General features: G+C 35.0%; 1 protein-coding gene and 1 long non-coding RNA gene across 2 annotated transcripts in view; one reads left to right on the top strand and one right to left on the bottom strand.

Moving 5' to 3' along the window:
• Nucleotides 1-22,632, bottom strand: part of LOC119079019 (zinc finger protein jing homolog) — a 65,661-nt gene that overhangs the window by 35,487 nt on the left and 7,542 nt on the right. The gene's annotated exons all lie outside the window — the stretch shown is intronic.
• Nucleotides 837-22,090, top strand: LOC119079150. The gene is made up of 3 exons (XR_005088116.1): nt 837-1,565; nt 16,624-16,633; nt 22,077-22,090. It is a non-coding gene; the product is annotated as an uncharacterized LOC119079150 (long non-coding RNA).

Here is a 22,632-nt window from a genome sequence, read left to right on the forward strand (position 1 = left end):
GGGAGATGGAGAGTGGTAACCAAAGTTATTATTTATTGCCCGTACGTATACATATTTCGTCTGGATCTATATATTATGGTGCATAGTAGGGTAGCCAGAAAAAAAAATCGAAAACAGAGGCCGTAACCCCGACAGACAGTACCGCTTTTAGCTTTTGGGCGCCATCGAGCAATTGGAAAAATAGGCGCCAATTTAGTAAAGCTAAATTTTTTTTAAGGACCTCGGGCGCCATTTACTTCTGCTCCACTTCGGGCGCCACGGGCATTTGCCCATTTGGCCCATATGGAAAAGGCGGCACTGCCGACAGAAAACATTGTTTTGCCTGAAGATCACTAAATTAGCGAAATTAGCTAAATTTTTAGCGAAATTATTCGTAAAAGGTTCGGCGAGATAAAATTGGAGAGCTTCATTTTATCGCCACTGTTCCAGCCAAGTGAACGATCGCGTTCCTGATCGCTTACTATTTTTGTGGTATTTCCAGATTCACTATCGTCCTAATGACACTATTCTGGATTTGATATTTGAAAAAATGTTATTTTGTTAATTTTTTCGTTTTCAGAGAAATGTTAAGGTGGTACACTACTACCCGCTGTCAAAATTACATTTTTTCGAATATCAAGTTCAGAACGTTGTCATTCAAAAGGTAATGAATCTGGCAACACCAATGAATTGAAAAGTTTATAGGCGATCAAACCTCTCAGGTGCAACAGGTCGATGAAAAAGCTTTCAAAGTGGCAAATGTAGCTCTCGAATTCCACCTAGTCAAACCTTTTCCGAATAATTTTGCAAAAAAAAAAAGTTTTGTGTCAAAACAAAGTTTTCTGTAGGGTTACTGCCTTCAATATTCTGGCCACCCTAATGCGTAGGCATTATAACTTGTATGGCCTACAAAATCGATTTTATTTCGAATTAAATACAATTGATGTTAGGCGATTGTGTGAAGCACTCTATTTAGTATATATGTCCCCGCTTGATATTCCTGATACACAATTCAATAATAATAACAAATATAATACGAATCCATATGGTGAACTAGTGCAATTTTATCTTTGTACATAAATACACGAACATAATATAATATGGGTTGTTTGCTTATCAACTCGTTTATGTGAAACATAATCTTTGTGTACGGTTTGTTTTGTCATTAATCTAATGCGTACACACAGTGACATATGCATCATTTACATAATTATTATTCTATGGTTCGGCCAGAGAGTATAATTCTCTTGTGCATGCCACGCGTAAAAATTGTTTGTAATTTCATCTTTAATAACAACAAAGGCTAAAATTGTCGAAACCGGCATTTTGTTTATTTTAAATATTTTTTTTAAATTATTATTTTCAATGTCCATTGTTGGTCTGCTTGGAAAAAATTTATTTTTCTTTTTTAAATTTTAATTTCAAATTGACCCATCAGTTAAAATTATAACATACGGTTGGATACGTGCACAGTCAGGCATTTTTTGTGAATTAATATCGGTTGAATGCAACAAAAAGAGAAACGAAACTCACTTGGGATTAAGGACATGAACTTGATAGCACAGAAAATAAAATGAAATTTCGTCGTACCTTCCATTCATTCTTCATATAATTTCATTGCGAAGCTTTAGTTGAGAAACGGCTATGTCATCTGTTATCGATAGCAATGATATAACGAATTGATCTGTTCTGACTACTGGCCACTAATATAGCCAAATTAATGCCAAAACAAACGAAGTAAAAGATTTTATATGAAAAAGTCGGTGATCAAAAGAAGTAACAGATCTGATGACTTTAATAAAAGGAAAGTTTAGTTAGTTAATCACAACCTAATCTGTCATTTATATCAATAGATTCATGATAGAACGATTTGCGGCTTTTGTTATTTTTTACAACAGCATTTGTATCTGTCCTCAGTGTCCTCTACAAAACTTTGTCCGCAATGGTTGTTTTTCCCGTGAGTTGAGAGTTGAGTTGAGTTGTTTAAACTAGGCCCTGTGAGCGAACGACCTTCCTAAGAATGTTTCCATTCATCGCCCGATGGACTTTTTCGTAGCCAGTCCGATGCTAGCTTGACTAATAAATTAGTTTCCCTCCCACTACCGGGTCATTAAAGAGAACATTCTTGAAAAGTTACGAACCGTTTCCTCTTGTAACAAGTAGTTTAAATGGTAAATGTTTCAGCATGTGTGTCTTACCTGAAAAATAAGAAAATGCGAAGGTTAGTTTCGAGCAATAAATCGTTTACACCAACAAATTGTTCATTATTTTGATAAAAACAAACATAGTGAAAGGAGATTTCTAAACACAATGCAATTTTGAGCAGAGGTTGGCAAAAGTTATCAATCCCATGAGACATTCACTCTTGCTATCTCAAAAAACATGTGCACTAAAAAAAAACGTTTACTTCAATTGCTATTGACCGTATGACACCATACAAATGTCCCTCAACATGAACATACACTTCAAATTAACGATAAGGAAAAAACTATGCCACAAATTGAATTGTCAATGTTCACGTCAGCCATAGACGAGTCTCAATTAGTTTTAGTTCCATGCTATGACATAAAAACACAAATAATATCACGAGTTAGATAAGAAAGAATTGATATGCTGTCTCTATATAACCAGCAATGAAGATTACGAAAATGTATATTCTAAAACCGTACACTAATCTACGTACGCATGCTTCCAGCAATTTTACAGTAATCTAATTATTTACGACATGGATTATACGCTAGTCGATTTGAAATTTTATATTTTAAAACATAAAGAGAAAAAGAAAAGTCATTAGATGTCGACCAGAAAGTCGACTTCAGAAGCGCGGTAATGAAACCTTTTAAGACACTGTGAAATTGATCTCTTGAAATTTTTCGAATTAATGCTCGAAATCTCGAAATTCTGGGAAATTACCGAAAATTCAGGAAAATTCTTGACAATTCTCGGAAATTTTTGAAATTATGCAAAATTTTCTGGGAAATTCTGGGAATAAATTCATGGAAATTTTCAAAATTCTTGGAAGTTCGAAAAATTCTTGAAATTTCTCGAACCAATTCCCGAAAATATGCCCTGCCTATAACAATAACTTGCAAATAAATGGAAAATCTGTATTCTGCTGCACAGCCTCAGCGCTCGACTCAACCAAATGATTCATTATACAATGAACGTCTTTGCGTTTCAACTTTCCTCGGTTTATGTTTTCAATGTTTCAGACCATAAACAGTCATAATTTTACTGATAAAATAAAGAATGGGTTGAGTCACCACAGTACCATGCCCATTATTTAGCCCAGAGAAAATGAATAATTAGGCGTACGAAATTTGAGAAAAAATTGTTGCTTGCTTGTTGTTACTCGCCTAGGTTCCACATTCATTTTAGATTATTACAAAGCCACGAATTGAGCATACATACAACAAATAAGGTTGCAGCTGCATATTTATACATTAAAATAAAACCCATACCACTACGGTGAACATTAGTATGACTTTCTCGAATTGCCTAGATTTATAAAAGCCGTACACACAAGGTATAGAGTCTCTGAAAACAAGTTTTTTTTTAAATATTTTTTTTCCTTCAATTTTTTGTTTCTTATTATTTCTCTCTATCAATCGTTCCGTCCGCATTGCATTATGACTTTGCGATAGTGCATGTATTATATACAAACATTGCAAATGCAATTTAATTTATGTAACATTGCATAATGCACAATGTTCAATTGCAAAATATGGTTATCTTGAAATAGATTTTTAATGGCTCGACTCTATAAACTGTATGGTAGATAGAGAGAGAGAGAATTTTGCACGTTTATGTTATTTACTTGTCTATACCTGAATGTTGTTACTGTTGTTGTTGTTGTTGCATACATAGTACAATAATTGCATAAATTTATTCAGTTACATGCTTGCAGTGCATATATAGGTAGGTATAAATGTACGTACATAGACTGGACATTTAATGTGTTACAATGTTCAAAGTAAATTTACATTTTGTAATGAAGTGAAGGCATTTTTCGGTTTGGTCATATTTTTTCTCCCCAATTCGAAAACACGATTTTGCAATTTTGAAATACTAAATGCGAACTGTCCGACCGTCCGACCAATAACGTAATCGATTTATCGGAAAGATATTCTCGTTCTATGATTACGCATTGCGTATGAACTTACTATTTGTATTATATAACTCAATTTATTTTATTCAACATTTATCAACGACAATCGTCGTAAATGCTAGCATATAATACTAAACGCCTCACTGGCAGATTAAAAGAGTAATTTGACGAAAATGATTTATCGAAATTGAATTCCATTCGCTTAAATGAACGGCACTTCTAATCGAATTTTTGCGTAATTTTGCGACGCTTTGCGAGTTTCAGTAGGTAGAAGTACTCGTAAATCAATTTTGTTTTACTAAGAATGGCATGAGATACCAGATTTTTGAAGAGGTTTTAAAGCTAGGCACTTGAAGAGATATCTTAGCTTTACCGTTGATTCAAAGAAAAGTGAAGACCGACACTGTAGCAGAAATGCAGAACCTACAGAAGTGGTTTACGTTTACGTTTATTTATCTTACCAAATGGGTACCAAGATTTTGATGATTATTTGATGTTTGGACCGTAAACGGAGTTCTAAATCTTAAAAGCGGTTATCACACGTATGTCTGTAAGGTGAATTGGAAGGGATGGATCAGTGGTTACGAACTACCCTTCCACCAAAGTGATCCGGGTTCGATTCCCGTGTCAGACCAAATTCCATATTGAATTTTTTCTAGCGATTACATCCCATTGGTAACGTCCTAAGGTTCAAGCTTCATAGTGGATTGTTGCAGAGGATTTGGCGATTAATTTGTGTGGAAATATCTAGCCTACATTTAAGCGAGATGTCATTGAAGCATATGACTTTCCTCCAAGAGTATTTACATACTTTGAGTGAGGCGTGGTTCGGAAGTCATGTTGAGGTGGTCGAGATAAAACTTGCTTTTCGCCGTAAAAGGCTGCGAGGTCTCTTAACAAACAAAATGCGTGAGACAGAGATCCTACGAATTTAGTTCTTCAACTGTTAATCCGATTATGGAATGGCAACTAGCCCACGATACAAAGGATTGCAAATGTTTTGGCTTCACTTTTCCTAAAAATAAGCCCGATCCCATCTGGCTTGATATCTTTTGTGCTCATAAGATCGTTTTGTAACCAATAATCATAGCCCGATCGTCGGCCTTCTTTGGCACATGTTGTAATTACAGCAACGTTTTCATCAAAAACATCGCTCAACCAATCACCTTTTGTACTGAAAAAGTATTACGCTTGGTGCACGATCAAAGCGGACCCAGGGCATACATATTCACAACACGCAGAGATAACATATCACTCGTTACTCATTTCTTACATGCCACATGTGTGAATCTAACCTGTTCCTGGTTCAATTTGATTATTATCTTTGTTAATAATTTCATTTTACAGGCAACAGCTGCACCCGATATTATAAACTGCACTAACAAAACATTCAATTCACGAATAAAGTGCAATGTTTGAGTTATAAATAATAAATTTGCCTAAATCCTCCAAAATAGAGCCGGCATTGCGATCCACAAAATGTTGAATTTATTATACCCTAAGCACTCGTATCCCAAGTATAACTAGCATCTCTTTCTGATTGTGCACACAAAATTGTAGTTGAACGTTTAATATTATTCAAAGTTTAATTAAATAAATTTGCAATTATAGTTTCTCATGGTTAACATTTCGTGTACGGAGATAAAGTCCGTTGATAGTTTTATTATCTCAAGTGCATAATTTCCGTGTGGTTATATTCGCGGTTCTGGGAAACTATTTCGCAAAGATATTATAAACTGCACAGCGCGCACACATGCCTTGGCTAATTTTATACATTTTATAATACGATAAAAAGTAACAACACTAATTTGCCGTTCTTTTTTCATTTATTTTTTTGCATAACCTCATCCTCCCAACATATCAGATCGGATTTGTTAATTTGTGTTTCTTTCACAGATTTTATTTTGTATTTTATCGTGGAAATATGTGCACTACAAACGGATAGAACGTACATAAAATGGCCTGTGTGCGCGGTGATTATTGCCAATGCTTAGGCATTGAAATATATTAAGCAAAATATGCGCCCACGTTTGTACATTAAAGCAAACGTTTCACAAACGAGTGGAAAAACGGGTTAATTCAAAGTAGTTGAAAAAAATGGCATGTGGAATGAACCGAACGAAGGGGAGCGTTTTAAAGAGCTCATCACATTCCGTTCAAATGAAATGAAATTGTTCTGTTTATGTACGTACTTGAACTGTTGGCAATTTTGTGCGAATCAAGGGTGGCAAATGAATTGTGAATGAAATTTTGTTTTTATTCGGATTGTTTCAAAGTTATGGTTGTTTTTATAGATGGTAGGTTGTTTCTGTGAGAAATATGTGTTTTCACATGAGCCAGCGGTGTGATTAACCTTATTATCCCCACTCGAAAGGCCATGAGAAAAAGACGTTTTGCTAATGCTCGTTCTGGTGACAATTGGGGGTAGAAAATGTCTATTTTCTCACCTTTTGTTTGTCGCTCTTGTTGGAATTTCCTATTTTCCTCCCTCGGTAAACAAGTATCTATTTGAGCGATGTGATTAACCTTATTTTCTACATGAGGAAATGATATTTAGTTGACGCTTTGTCTGATGACAGTTTGGGGTAGAAAATTTTAGTCTCCCCTATTTTTTTGACAGATATTTTCTACACCGAACTGTCACCTTTGTTCCTCTTATGACAAAATGTGCAAAATTGATTTTTTGTGAAGAAGAACAGTTAATCACATCTAGCACACATGAAAAACGTTGTATTCACCTGTAAGAAAATGGAAAATTCCAACAAGAGTCAAGCTAGAGAGGACTACGAGGACTACTCGAGTAATCTCAGCTGAAACTTCTAAAGTCTTTGTTTTGAAAATCGTTGTGTCTAGCGAAATAACTTTTGTTTCCAGGATGGTAACTACGCCATACAGAAATTGTTAACATCAAGAACGGCTGAATGTATATTGTTACTGTCCAGTACCACAATAAATTAGCATATACACGCAGCTCAATGAAATGTTCTTGCATTTTATAAATCATTTTGCGTCTTATTATTGAGAAATATACAAATTATAAATTACAATGCTGAATTGGTGTCCTTGAAATGAACACAAAAAAATGCAACTTGCAAAAAAAGCATAAACGACACACACCAGAATTAAGCCAAACAATATTCAATTCCAATTCTAAAACTTCTTATAAAAATGACCTCATATTTCATTTTCATATAAAATTTTATTGCGAAATGTTTGAAAGAATCATTTTAAATTGTGTGCCTGAACAGTACACACAACACAAGTTTTAATGCACAAAAATGCAAGTATTTCCATACACCAAGTTCTAATACATTATTTATGTGTGTTGTACGTGTGCACGACGGTCCGCGAAGGTTAAGAAATGAAAGTTCTTTGCAAAATCTATGCATTTGAAATGTTGCTTTTTTTTTTAAATGAAAATGGCATTCTAGGCAGAGAGTCCATGTGAATGTTAGTCTCTCATTATACAATGCAATTTGAAGCATTTATCATTCAGCTTCTCCCGTTAGTCTTAACGGGGATAGGTCCGCTTACACCGAAGACCAATTGAAATTGGGCTATTGGTGAAACAACGTCACATGTAGAAATGAATTCGTTCTGCAAAAACTTTTTGAATTGTCAATCTGGAAGACATGACAAGCACGGCAGGCATGACAAGCACGGCAGGCATGACAAGCACGGCAGGCATGGCAAGCACGGCAGGCATGGCAAGCACAGCAGGCATGGCAAGCACGGCAGGCATATCATTAAAATATGTATTTCTAAATTTCAGTGAAACTGGGAACCAACTCATTTTGGCATCAAACCTGGTTTCTCAGCTCTCAAAAGCAAAAGTGCCAGAGAACAAACAGTTTTCGTCTTATCTTAGATTATTTGCCATATAATGACCGTACACTATCATAGACCGATATGCATGTGGCCTCTTGGTCTATTCTCAATGAGATAAAATTATCGTTTCATTACCTGTGCAAAATGCAAATCATTTTAATCGACAAATCATCTCTTATAGCGCAATTGTGTTGCAAAAACGATGTGAGAAAAAACAACGAATTCACCTTAAAATGTTTTCTTCCGATTGCAATATGGTGTGTTTCGTCAGTCAAGGTTTTAGGCTTCTGTGTAGTGTACACACATTTGCAAAGGACAAAGAAAATATTTAAAATAAGAAGAAGAAAAAACTTTTTTTTTTTTCACCCGAATCCATTTGAGATGATCGAACTTTTTGTTTAAGAAAAATAACCCGAAGAGAATCAGAAAATGTGGGCACTTTTTTGATTTACGAACAAGAAAGATGATCTCTGGAGTGTATTCACTTTATATGGTTTTTTTGTTATTTAAGGTACGGTTTAACATATCATTACAACCAACATTTATATACCTCCACAAATTGATTGTTAATCTCAGAATTTATTATTGAAACCACATTCATTTAACAAAGAACACAAAATATTTTGTAGCGATTGAATGACGAAAGTTACCGTACAAAAAAAAACTTTTTTATTTATATTCATCTCCAAAATGTCGAGGTTACGTTCTGAGTCAGTGTGACCGAAATTATGGTACAGTCGTAAAGTAAATTAGATTCGGAAGAATTGCATTTAAGTGTAGAAGTAACACTGTGACGAGTTTTTATCGTAAAGAATAATATGCCTAAGACAACACTACACTGCTAGCAGACGGCGCTAGATTCTATAGTTTAATTTCAGAACCAGGCCCAGACCACTCAGGTCATGCAAAATTAACTAAATTGCTTTTTAGAGACGTAAGCAATAGATCGAAATTAGTATGATTCCGTTAGACATATGGGTGCCAAAGTAGTGAACTTATTCTTACTGTTCTAGCACCATAATGTCTAACAGAAAGATAATACAATTGCTATTGTCAACGATGTTGAATTAAATACTAGGCGATCTCTCAACAAAAGAAGTAGCAGATTTGATGATTGGATTGAGTTTATAAAAGGCAAATCACACTACAGAAAAACACGACTGCAGCTTACATACCAACAATAAAGTGTTAATTGGTTTTAAAATGTAGTTGCAATTTCAATGCGAATTCAACTTTAGGTGCTAATTGTGTAGTCTATGTACCTTTGCGTTTATGTTGCCTACATTCTACGATGGTGCAATGGTAATGGTACATGCTGGCTCCTAATTATCGAGTCGATAACAAAACATTGACTGAAACAGGTTCGTTTATCTATTGAAATGTGATCCATGTCTTCAGAGCTTAATAGAAAATTTGCAGGTGACGTCAGTGAAATTTAGACATGAATATGATTCAGATGTTTTTCAGCTGATCCACTCATACAGACAAAAATTGTTAAACGTCCTTATACGGTTATCTCACTACCAACGCAAGTGAGTGTAAATATTTCACCCGTAAAGTAACTGATGTTCGCAATCCAAGTCTTAAAATTATATTCTATTCACCTACACCAGTGACACTAAAAATATCATCAATCTTTATGGCTATGCTCTATGTTTACGAACAACAACATACTGTTTTTGGAGTTAGACGAGAATTAACGTAACTCGGGGGAAAATAACTCAACCTCGAACTCATCTCATAAAGTTTAACGATTCCGAATAAATGATTCCAAGGGAATTCTAAACAAATTGCCCATTTATTGGCCCTTTCGGCTGATGTGTAATAGAAACATAAAAATAGTTTTAAATCGAGAGATCGTTTAAATTTCCGTTTCGGACAAATGTTGCAACGTTGTAAGAATAATCGAAGGAGGAACAGCGAGACAAAATGGTTAAATTGTTTAGTTTTTCACCATTTTACGATAATCTTTTTCTGTTTCGTTTCGAAACATCAAAGTGGCTTACACTTTGTCGATGAAGGTTTTCGTAGAATTTCATAAAACGACAAAATCAAAGTGAATGCACTTTGCCAACGAAATTCTAATTGCCGGTTGGTTCGAGATTAAAATTCATTTTTACTGTTCGCGCCGTGGGGGAAACAGCTATAATGGTGGGACAGGTTTTGTTTCCATTCGAATGCAAGATAAGATCGAACTGAACGAATTGGAATTAATTGAATAGGAAATGGATTGGTAAATGTTGATCAAAGATAGATTGGTAAAATGGACCAAAATCGATAAAATAGATAAAATGGGAGGTAAATGAATGGTTAAGTGCAGAAACGAGACGTGTCACATTAGGGATTTATAAGAAAAATGAAATCTAATTGATTTAGCTCCGTTTGGTAACTGAATGTCAGAAGATTCATTTTTCTTATAATTCGCTATAATGGGACTGGTTCGTTTCCATATTCAAATAAATCAAAAAGTCGAAGTATTTGATTCTTATTTTTTCCCAAAATTTCTCGTATTTTTCCTAAATATTTGGGAAAATTAAGGAAAAATTCGGAAAATTTAGCAAAACAGTGGAAAATTTGCAAATTCATGTGAAAACGTTTTACCAAAAACAGTCGCTGCATTTACCTTTAGGGTGAATCAACCCAGCTGGAAATAAGACACAATTTCATTAAATTGTTTTCCCCCTTCCGATTGCTTTCTATTGGGTAATCAGTTTTCCAGAACACAGCCCATTCAAATTGATTATTTTCCATTCGAAATTTTAAACTCTGACCCAGAAAACATACATTACCCGTCCAGTCATAATTAAAATAAAATTAAAATAATAATCGCCGCTTGAAAACGGTTGTTAAACTTACAATTTTCGATTGAATAGCTGAATCGTACAAAGATTTTTATGATTTTTTCTTCTTCAAATTTTTTAAAAAATAAACAAAAACCTTTTCTCGGTTTACGATACTCATTTACAAGCACATCATATGTTGGATATGTTTGGAAAAGAGTGAGAGCACACCGATAGTCTCTATGCTAGGGTCCACAGTTAGAAAGAAGCGTCACATCTCAACTATATATTTCGTAAAAATCGTTCACAGAAATAGAGAATCGGTTTTTGTTTATTTTTCCTCATGGCGTACAAGTAAAAACCATTTCGAATCTATTATGTAAATTAAATTTTATTATTTAATACTTTGTAAATAATATTCTCTCGGTGATGTGTTCCGTCTTCGTACTATTATTATTTGGCGTGAAACAACAAACACAGAACACTCGTCGGGTCGAAAAGCATTCTTCTTTCTTTTTTCGTCTTCGTTCCGAAAGTTTATAATTTTTCAAAAAAAAGAAGATTTCTTTCTGGCTGTTAAATATTGGTTAGACGAACAGAACACATTTTTTTCTTTCGTTTCTCTTCATTTTATGGCACTAATGCTCAGTGTTGTTTGCACATATTTCAAATTACTGTAATCTCCCTTCAGGGAACCTTTTAATCCCTATGAAGAGAGTGTACGTACATATTGTACATACCATCCATATACCGTCAAATAGTATACATCGTTCTATATAGCTGTGTACACCGTCGTCGTACATTTATATATACTTATACGTATGATGTGATGTATAGTATCATTTCCTTCGTTCGGATTTCAGTTATGTGATATGGTTAAATTTGTGTCGTTGTGTATGTTTTTTCGTCTGGAATAATATGTACGGTAAAGGCAATAGAGAATTCTAGCGTCTGCGTGATGATGGTCACGTATAGCTAGTTATATAGACAAAAGTATATGAGTCGAAAAAGATGTTTACGTACGTACGTATACATTGTAAATCTCCTCGACTGGAGTATATCTACTACACACCAGCCGAATATAAGGCCGCGTTTTGGCTAGATAACATTTCAGAAAAAAAAAAGTTTTTTTTTTAAATCATTCGTGTTCCGTGTATGGTATGTCGGTTCCTCTTGTATTATTACAAAATACTTGTGTGTCAAATTATTACCACATCAAACTTGATTTTACTCTTCATTCAAGCAGCATAGAGAGGAATTAATAAAAAAAGGTTTTTCGTATGTTTCATGTGGTGTTCTATTACATTTCCAATTATTAATATATGATTTGACTTAGCATACGAAAGACTAACACCAATTTCTTGTGAATCTCATTCAGATGAGAAACACCGAACATTCAGAGAGCTTTTGTGTATCGAATTTACTATTGGGTGAGTTAATAGCACGTTGTTGGAGGTGATACATCTAAACTAAACACTTCGTTTGTAGCAACATTCCGATTTCGATTTTTTTCTCTAATTTTTACTTGCAAGTTGAACCAAAAAAAAAAATTTTGGGTTGTCCATGTCGGGTCGGTAGAGATTAATTTGACTAGTTTATGATGGGCGTTGTCAATGTTGTATCTACATCATTTTACAACGCATCGTAAGGATTAATGTTGCCTGTTGTGTTTAGTCATTATCCACAATAAGCGGCAATTTGTGGACAAATTCGATTGTCAGATGCTTAAAGCAAATTTTACTCAAAATATTCCTACGAAGCTGGAGTTGTCATAGATTCTGCTTCACAACGATGGAACAAATCTTTTTCTAATTTCAATTTTCCCTATCGTATTTCGCATTAAATTCGTTCGAAAAGAGAACTGTACTTGCCCCCATTATCAAGCCAAATTGCGCCGCAGATCTTTCTTAGTGACGTTCAAAAAAAACGCTAATTACGGCCAGGAATGCCGACCTACGTACATTGAATAAATTGTACCGACATCAGAATTGAAATGAGGCTATCGATGGTGCAGGTGTTTTAGAAATTATACTTGTTGGAACAGCTGAAAAAAATATTTTCTTCATCGTCAAAATAAAGGTCTAGCGCAAAGACATTCATTTTGATGTGTGCGTAACATTTTTTGTCTTGACGTTATACTAGTTATGGCTGCACTTAGGTCAGTAAAAAGACATTTGATATCACAATAGTTTCAGTCCTGGTTTGACGGTATTGAATTGAAGATCTTGTGTTTAATTGGAAAGATTGTGTTGGCAGTGACGTACATCGACGTGAACTAAACTTAGGGAACAAATGTTTTCACTGAGTGTGGGCAGAAAAACGTCATAATGGTTGCTACACACCACTTCAAATTCCTACCTTACAGCCATAATTAAACTTTCGGTCCACTAATTGCATTCAACAAATGAATGGTAAGTAATTTTCTTTACAATTCAAGATGGGTCTAACGTACGAAAAGGTTCATTGTCTATGCTATCCGTACAAAGTGCACAGGTAACTTCAGTTATACGATTTTCTCATTTCTCTTTTACAATGCTCAACCAAGCCATGGTAAAAATCTACCTTTTTTATGAATGCACATCTTGTGAATAAATGTATGGACGATAGGCACTTTAAATGTTATAATGTAAGTGTGTATAGACTGTAGAGTGTATAGATAAACATTTACCAATCTAAAAACAGTTAAATTTCGTTGGAATTTCTTTATACTTAATTGACATGATGCAAGAAATATATGGAAAAATCGACGATAAATCACATTAATAAAGTAGCGAGTAACTAAACAAACATAAAAATTTGAACAGATAAATAAAATGAAATGAAAATAAACAAAAAAAAACGACGAAGAAGAGGATGGTGCAACAGATGACCATTATCTTCACATGGAAAGTGTGGGCTCAAGAAAGGTGTGTCGTACCCGAGGACTTAATTGAACATTAATGCAGAATGAAGGAGAAGGTAGAAATAACACACATACGATGTCGGACAGAAACTACTTGCCAATTGAGTGTTCTTGAATTTTCAATGGGACTGTTTTTCATGTAAACAATCTGGAAACTATAGTCAATAGACAAATTATAGATTTGAGTCTGTTCTGAATTCCCATATCTTGAAACTGATTTTTATCCGTAGTCAAAACCTGAAGTACTAGATTTTGGTCAGTCCCATATAAGTTTATAGGTACAATGATATCGCAATGTAAGTATTGTTCTAGGATTATGGCTCTCGTGAGTGATTCCAATTTCAGAACAAAATTTTTACGAACAGTGAGCGCATCGTACTTAATATAGTCTTTAAATCTGTTACTTCGTTTGTTTGAATTAAAAATCTTATGAACTAACATTAGGGTCAGACCATTCATGATCTTACTTAAGCGACTACATCATTTGTTATCGGTAGCAACGAATGTTTGCAAACAACAAGCCCATCGCGCTCAATATGTCTATCAAATCTGGTACTTCGTTTGCTTAAATCAAAAATCTTTTGAACTAACATTAACATTAGAGTCAGACCATTCATTATCTTACAAGAAGCGACGACAGCAACGATTTTTTACAAACCGCAAGCACATCTCACTCAATATAATCTTCAAATCTGGTACTTCATTTGTTTAAATCAAAAATCTACTGAAATAACATGAAGATTAGAGTCAGCAGTAACAGAAGGTGTTATCGACAGCAACAATTTTTTAAGAACGGCAAGAGGTCAAATCTGTTACTTCGTTTGTTTGTTTAAATCAAAAACCGTTTTCTTCTGTTGTATTGAGATCAATTTTGTTAAATTTTAGAAGTCATTCCAGACCATTTCGATTATATTTGTAACAGTTACCTGTAAGAGATAACCAACCTGCTTCGTAAAATCTATAATGGGAAGACATGCGAAGCCCATTAAAAGTTAAATTAAATTCTTTGAACGCATCTTGAACCCAGTCAATGACTTAATCTTTATGAATGACCAAGGAAACAAAGCATAATAAAGTTGTCAATTATGCACACAAATTAGGTAAAATTGCTAAAACAATAAATGCAATCGAACCGACAAGCAGACAGGTCATATTCACACCTTATAATCGAATTCAATTAACTGTGTTAACTGGCCGAATAAAAGCGATTTTATGAACGGACAAAAAAAAAGTTCATTGCAAATGTTTATTATTGTCATTATACACACACGAGAGAGAAGGATTCAAAAACACAACAAACGAATAAACAAAAACAAAAAAAAAAACTGAAATGAAAAAGAAGTAAATGGAAAAACGATTAAAAATATTTAATTTTGAAAATACATCGCGGTATGGATGGTGTGTGTAACATGTACATAAAAATGATAGCAAACAATGTATACAAACAAGTCAACACATACACTGATACGATCCCATAGGATGATATAAATGAAGAAGAAAAAAAAACCTACCGACACATTCGAATGGCCATAATCTCAACATAGATGTTATAAAACTCGACCGAATTAATATTTATGTCCACATACAATGCACACACACACATACTCAGAACAGTATGGGTTAAGAGATTGATTAAATTCACTGTATGATGTGCATTTCAATGTACATATGGTACTACATACGATAATTTAAATGCCTCAATGGATGGATGAATGTGTACACTCTCGCACACGGTGTGTGCAATGTATTCTAAATGTACGTACACATACGGTGTATGTATGAGACTCGCGATAGGTTTTGTGGTTCAAACAAAAACACGGTAGACTGAGAAGATTACACTGCAACTTGAAAGGCCGATGACCAGAACGGAAAGAAAAATAAAATTTCATTTAAAACTTGTCGTTTTTTTCGGTTAACAACTATTTGTGTATACACGTACCTAACATCAAAGGCAGAACTATTACAATTGCAGTTAGTTGATGTTCAGTTCATTAAAAGTATGAAAAGCTTAACATTATAGAACGAATGTGAAGATGTTTTTCTTTAAAGATTTAACACCATGGTCGAACGTTGAATCATAAAACAACCTGCACATCGCAGAATGAAAGAGTGAGAAGGGAGCGAATGGTGATCACGGTTTACAGTATTGCATGCAAAAGGGATTAAATTCAGCAGCTTACACTTTCATGAGCTTAAAGCTGTTTTATTGGATGGATCGTAATCAATTTATTGAATTTGATTTACCATCCATTTGCAAACAAAAACGGACCATCGACAAGGAAATAGAAAATTCTCGCGTGAATCAGTGTTCCAGTCTTTTATTGCTTGTGAACCAATACAACGCAATTTTAATCTGCAGAAAAATGACGGAACAGCGGAATTTCGATTTCCGTTCCAGAGAGACTGTCACGAATCCAATTTCTCAAAGTTTATCCAATATTGGTTCCACTGATTGGATTCATCTGAAATCAGATTTTGTGATGCATGTGTGTCAACTAGGTGTGATACGTATAGTAGACACAAGTTTAGGGTGGATTTTTAGTTTTGAAATACCATTCGCACCAAGTTACGCATGGGTGTACAGAAGCGACTATGCCATTTGTTATTGACATCGGAAACCAAAATAAGCCACAACCGTCGGGTAATGTGGTCTTATTTGGTGTAAAAAATTGAGCGATACTTTGACAACGGAAGTACTAGATTTAGTGATTATACTGTGTCACAAATTGATGTATAATTGGATGAAGTAAGTACTAGAGAGTGAAATTGGACAACATTTAAATTGCCATAGTACTAGATTTAGTTATTACGATGTGTCATATGTAAATTGGACGATACTTGAAGGAAAGAAGTTCAAGATTTAGCGATTATATTTAGTCAAGTACGGAGCGTACTTAAATAAAGTAAGTACTAGATGAAGTGACTGTATTGCGTCCAAAATTGGTCGATACTTGGGCAGACGAAGTAATAGATTTAGTTTTTGTATTCCGTCAAATGTCAATCAGCATGTCAATTCAACAAAGAAGGTGCAATCTCGTTCCAATTGGAGGATGCAGCTACAGTAATGTTCCAATCATTTATTTCAACTTTCTAACGAAAATAATTCCCGAAGTAAAAATTAAATTTTTATTGAATCTAGGCGGTTCACTACCGTCATTCTGGATAAACTATACAGCACAATTGCACCATTATTGTCATTTAATGCGTAGTATACCGCAAAATTAAACAACAACAAAATGTTGGCAAACGAGACAAAGTTGCTGTACGGATTTTGCCCAATGCACAAAATTTCATTTCATTTTTTGTCTCTTGGGCATTTACATTTTCCAATTTCCGATCGTATACATACAACGCCATACAGATAATTAACCCACGGTATACCACGAAATTAATTTTTCATTGGACAACAACTGGATAACCACAATATAAAATCGCATTTGTCTACCCTCCTCCCTTATGTTTTCAAAAAATAAATAAATTGCAGAGTAATTTCCATGATACCCTCTAAATTATAGGCAATCCGAAATCGCATAAAATCTCTTCCGAAAATGAAACGAAAATTGAGGAATCACTTAATTACGACCAGTTCGCGATGAAAATAAGCGAAAAAGATTCAAATCATTAAAATAGAAATTGAAAAGTGGACTGGGAGCTCATCTTCTTTTCCTATTTATTTATTTTTCCCAATCCAAGTTCGAATGACCCCACACTTGGCATAAATGGGAAACTGGAAACTGTATTACACACATTTGCCAAATGCATTCGAACCGAGAACACCCGTGTGTATACTCTCTGCCAGAGTACTGATATCGATTGTATGTTGCGTTTGCGTATGGGGGGGTTATTGACTTATTGAAAAGCACAGAGCTATTTATTGTGAACTATTCGATAAAAATGAATGAGGAAAAATAGAAAAAAAATAAAATAAAAAACATTGTGTGTGCGATGCTTATACATTTTAATTGTTTTCTGGTTAGCCGGGTGACTGTTGAGTGGAAAGAGAACCGGAGCCCATTTATAGTAGATATAAATAGGTGGAATGTTGTGAAGTTAAAGATAAAATGGATTTTAATTATTATTTTCTAACTTTTTTTTATAAAAATAATTAATGTTCTTCTACCACTATCTGTGCGGCGCGCTGAGAGGGCATTGTGAACACGACACAATGTTTGCATAACATGGAATGGCGTTCGGACAAATTTCAATTTCATTTATTTCACCGCCAATGTAATCAGCTGTATACAAACATCGATTTACAAAAATCCATACAAATTTGAAGCAAAAAATCATTAAAGTCAAATACAATGAACACATCACGGAAAATTTCGTCAAATTCTAATAAAAATTCTAATAACATTCTAATAAAAAACACGAAGAAAGAAAAAAAAATCTACGTTCCATCATCCAATTCATCATGAGGCTGTTCTTTCAGTTTCTTCGTTATTTGCACTTTGAACTCATTTCGATTCATCGCCATTAGACCACCAAATTCATTCACTGTCCGAATAATCTTAGCAAGCGGTTGATTATACCCATATCTCGTTTCATAGATGGTCTCAGCTAGTGGTCTTTCGTTCCGAAGCTGTCGATGGTGTTGTCTTCTGATGAATCTCGTCTCAATGTTCACATCATTGATCCTTCCGTTGTACAAATCATATGCCATTAATGCATTGTTTATCTTTCTACGGGTTGATAGTTTATCCAATCCAAGTTTTTCACATCGCTCTTCATATGGTAACAATCGGTATGGCGGAATACGATTTGTGTCACCCAATGCATACATCACGAACTGTTTTTGGACGGACTCGATATCATCGCTATAATTCTGTTGATATGGATCCCAAATGACAGAAGCAAATTCTAGTTTCGATCTCACATAGGCGTTGTATAGCACCACTAATGCTCTCGTACCAAACTGTCCTTTCGATATCGACTTTATGTAGCCCATTGACTGCCTCGCCCTAGTAATACTTCGTTCCATGTGTGCTAGTAGATCGAATTTAGTATCTACTGGAATACCGAGATCTCTAACTTCCTGTTTGCGTTCGATGACATTTTCACCCATGAAATACGTGACGTAATACGGATCATTTATTCGTGCCAACGTGATTACTTCACATTTCGCCTGGTTGAATGGAAGCCTGTTTATTTCACTCCATCTCAGAACATTGTTGATATCAGTTTGAAGTTCTCTCGCATCAGCGGTCGAACCAACTTGCATGAGTAACTTTATATCATCTGCAAACAGAAGTGGAAGTGCAAATACCACACATTCAACTATGTCGTTGACACCAATTAAAAACAACGTTGGGCCGAGAATGCTACCAGCTGGAACACCCGAAGTCGCTACATAGGTTCTTGATTTGACATCGCCAATAGCCACATAAAATTGCCGTCCACTGACAAATTCAAATAACCACTTTGCCGTTCTTCTTCCTATGCTAAACCATTTCATCTTTCTTATTAACATCCGATGCCAAAGTTTATCGAACGCATTTTGAAAATCACCGTAGAAAGCATCCAGTTGCCGCTTCTTAAAGAAAGCATCATGTGCTGCGATGGACACATTTAGTAAATTCGTTTCCACTGATCGTCTAGGCCTAAACCCATGCTGCGCGTTACAAACTTTTGGGTTTATTCCGCTTAAAAGCTTCGGCTGAATCGCACTCTCATAGACTTTTAATATGACTGAACTGATGGCTGTGATGCGATAGTTCGTAACGTCGTTCTTCTTCCCTTTCTTCTTGTAAACAGGCACCACTTTTGAGATCTTTAACTTTGAAGATATTATCCCAAGTTCCATCGACTTACGAAACAAAATCCAAAGTGGCCAAACCAATACGTCCTTGCATTTTTTCACAAAAATTGGCGGAATATTACCGGATCCAGCACTACCTTTAGCATCCAACCTCTCAATCGCTGTATCAATATCAGACATCGACAGCTCGACTTCCCATGCATCATCAGGTTCTGTACCGTACTCGTCGTCAAAATCGAACGGTTCCTCGTCTTTTGTGTATAGTCCCTCGAAGTAATCTGCAAACATTTCAACTACTTGCTGCGGGCTGTCTGCTTTCCTTTCACCAAATGCCATTTCACGTGGATACGTCGCAGTTTTCTTTTTCGATTTAGCATATGACCAAAACTTCGCTGGATCTTCAATGATACCTTGCTGGATTCGATCAATATATTCTTCGTTCAGCCTTTCGTTTAATTCATTGAAATCCTTTACGGCTTCTGTATATTCTGGTGTCATCTCATTCTTCGGTTTCCGTTTGTACATTTTTTTCTTCTTGTTCAACTTCTGTTGCCACTCTCTAGTCCACCATTTTGGCCTATTATTTTGTCGTCTGATATGAATTTTTGGCACATACTCGACTATCAATCTGTCGATTAATTCAAAGAAATAATTAAACGATTCTTCTACGTCCATACGATCAAAAATTTCTGCAAAATTAATGGAATCCAATCGCCTTATTATTCGTTCATAGTCTGCTGTCTTGTATGAAAATACTTCGACGAAATCATTTGCTATTTGGGGATTATCTTCAGAGCAATATTCAAAAGATAATTCAATCGGCACGTGAAATTTATCCACTTCGGTGTTCAGCGTGATAGCGGCAGGAGCTTTGCAGACATGCATATCACCAGTTACATTCACAAACACTAGGTCTAAAACGTTCGATGAAATGTTCTTCAAGTTCGACAACTGAAACATTGGTAATTCATGCACTTTCTGAAGAAATTCGGCAGCTGCTTGAAAATAAACTGAACCAGTATGCGAAGCTAAGTTCTGTGGCAACAAAAACGTGTCGGACTCATCCAGTTGCCAGGCTATGTCATGCAAGTTAAAATCCCCTATCACTGCCACTCTTGAATCACTTTCCATCAAAACAACTTTCCGTATCAATTCGTAGTGTTTCAGTAAAATATCCATCCTCGTCGAATCGTTTACGTATGCAAGATAGACCACTAGTGCACATGGACGAAGCACAATCTTGACACACGAATGGCGTTCGGACAAAATAACCCCGGACGAAATAAATCCGGACATAATGTCCCCTGGACAAAATAACCCCGGACAAAATAACCCGGACAAAATAACTCCGGACAGAATAACTCCCAAATAAAAAAAACGATATAGTTACTCGAATATTTTCAATACACTCAATATATTCGAATATTCATGAGTACATGGTCGATATGTTCGAATATAGTCGAGTACATAGTGGATGTATTCGAATATATTCGAGTATCTTGTCGAATATATTTGATATATGCGAATATAGTCGATATATTCGAATATAATCGATCATGTTTGCTATATGCGAATATAGGCGATACATACATACTAGTATGTAGTCGATATATTCGAATATAGTCTAGTTCTTAGTCGATATATTCGAATATAGTGGAGTGGAGTACTTAGTTGACATATTCGAATATAGTCGTTTATATTTGATATATGCGAATATAGTCGGTATATTCGAATGTAATCGGGTATATAGTCGATATGTTCGATGATAGTCTAGTACGTAGTCGATATATTCGAATATAGTCTAGTTCTTAGTCGATATATTTGAATATAGTGGAGTGGAGTACTTAGTTGATATATTCGAACATAGTCGTTTATATTTGATATATGCGAATATAGTCGGTATATTCGAATGTAATCGGGTATATAGTCGATATGTTCGATGATAGTCTAGTATGTAGTCGATATATTCGAATATAGTCTAGTTCTTAGTCGATATATTTGAATATAGTGGAGTGGAGTACTTAGTTGATATATTCGAATATAGTCGTTTATATTTGATATATGCGAATATAGTCGGTATATTCGAATGAAATCGAGTATATAGTCGATATGTTCGATGATAGTCTAGTATGTAGTCGATATATTCGAGTATAGTCTAGTTCTTAGTCGACATATTCGACGATAGTCTAGTATATAGTCAACATATTCGAATATAGTCGAGTACATAGTTGTAGTCCATATATTCGATGATAGTAGACATATTCGAGTATAGAGTCAATATATTCAAATTAATAGTCGATATATTAGAATGTACTTGAGTATATAGTCGATATGTTCGAATATACTCAAGTATATAATTGATATAATTTAATAGATTATATGCTGCGCCGCAGGCCGTGGAAAATAAAAAAAAAATAAAAAAGCGGGGTCGAGGGGCGGCAGCCCCCCCTTCAATGTCGTCATCATTTAGTCCAGGGGTTATTTTGTCCTGACCTGATCGGGGTTATTTTGACCGGGGTTATTTTGTCCGGGTTATTTTGTCCGGAGTTATTTTGTCCGGGGTTAATAAGTCCTAGAGCCAAAACTCAAAAAAGAAGTTTATTTTTTCTCGTTTTATATAAATGGAATATAGGAATGGAGTAATGTATGTAAATCGGCGTGCATTTGATGTGTTATTATGTGCAGAGTGCACACCACAATACAGCGGAAAAATGAATAAAGAAAAGTTTTGATTTGAAATTTTAGCAATAAATAAGTAATGACCTATAAAGCGTTATGTATGTGGGCACACAATATCTTTGTGTATGGAAATGGGTTTTGGAATTGTACATCATATGGTTGTATGGAAATATCTTTTAATATTTTTGTGTTATTTATATAGTTCAGCTGACGTAAATGGCTCTGAGACGGCGAAACCATTAAGCTAGTCATCTGTTATCGAACACTGTCAAAAAAGTTTCCAGGTAATCTACATTATCTGCCGCAGCTGTATTTTTTGTATGGGACGCTACAGCTGTGGCAGCTATTGCAGATTACCTGGAGACAAAGTTACCTGCAACAGCTGAGTTTTTCGAAACTTTTTTGTCAGTGAAAACAAAGATCGAAACGAACGGTGAATGCTGGTTGGAGTTCTCTTATATAGCGAAGTACATGTTAAAGCAAATGAAGTACAAGATTGTGTACTGAAACACCGGAAAATAGTCTAAACAAAAGAAGTAGTAGATTGAATGTGTTTGTAATACATATGAGATGCGTCAGCAAATTATAGTAACGTTTG

This window comes from Bradysia coprophila, unplaced genomic scaffold (assembly GCF_014529535.1).
Source record: "Bradysia coprophila strain Holo2 unplaced genomic scaffold, BU_Bcop_v1 contig_297, whole genome shotgun sequence".
Taxonomy (NCBI): Eukaryota; Metazoa; Arthropoda; class Insecta; order Diptera; family Sciaridae; genus Bradysia; species Bradysia coprophila.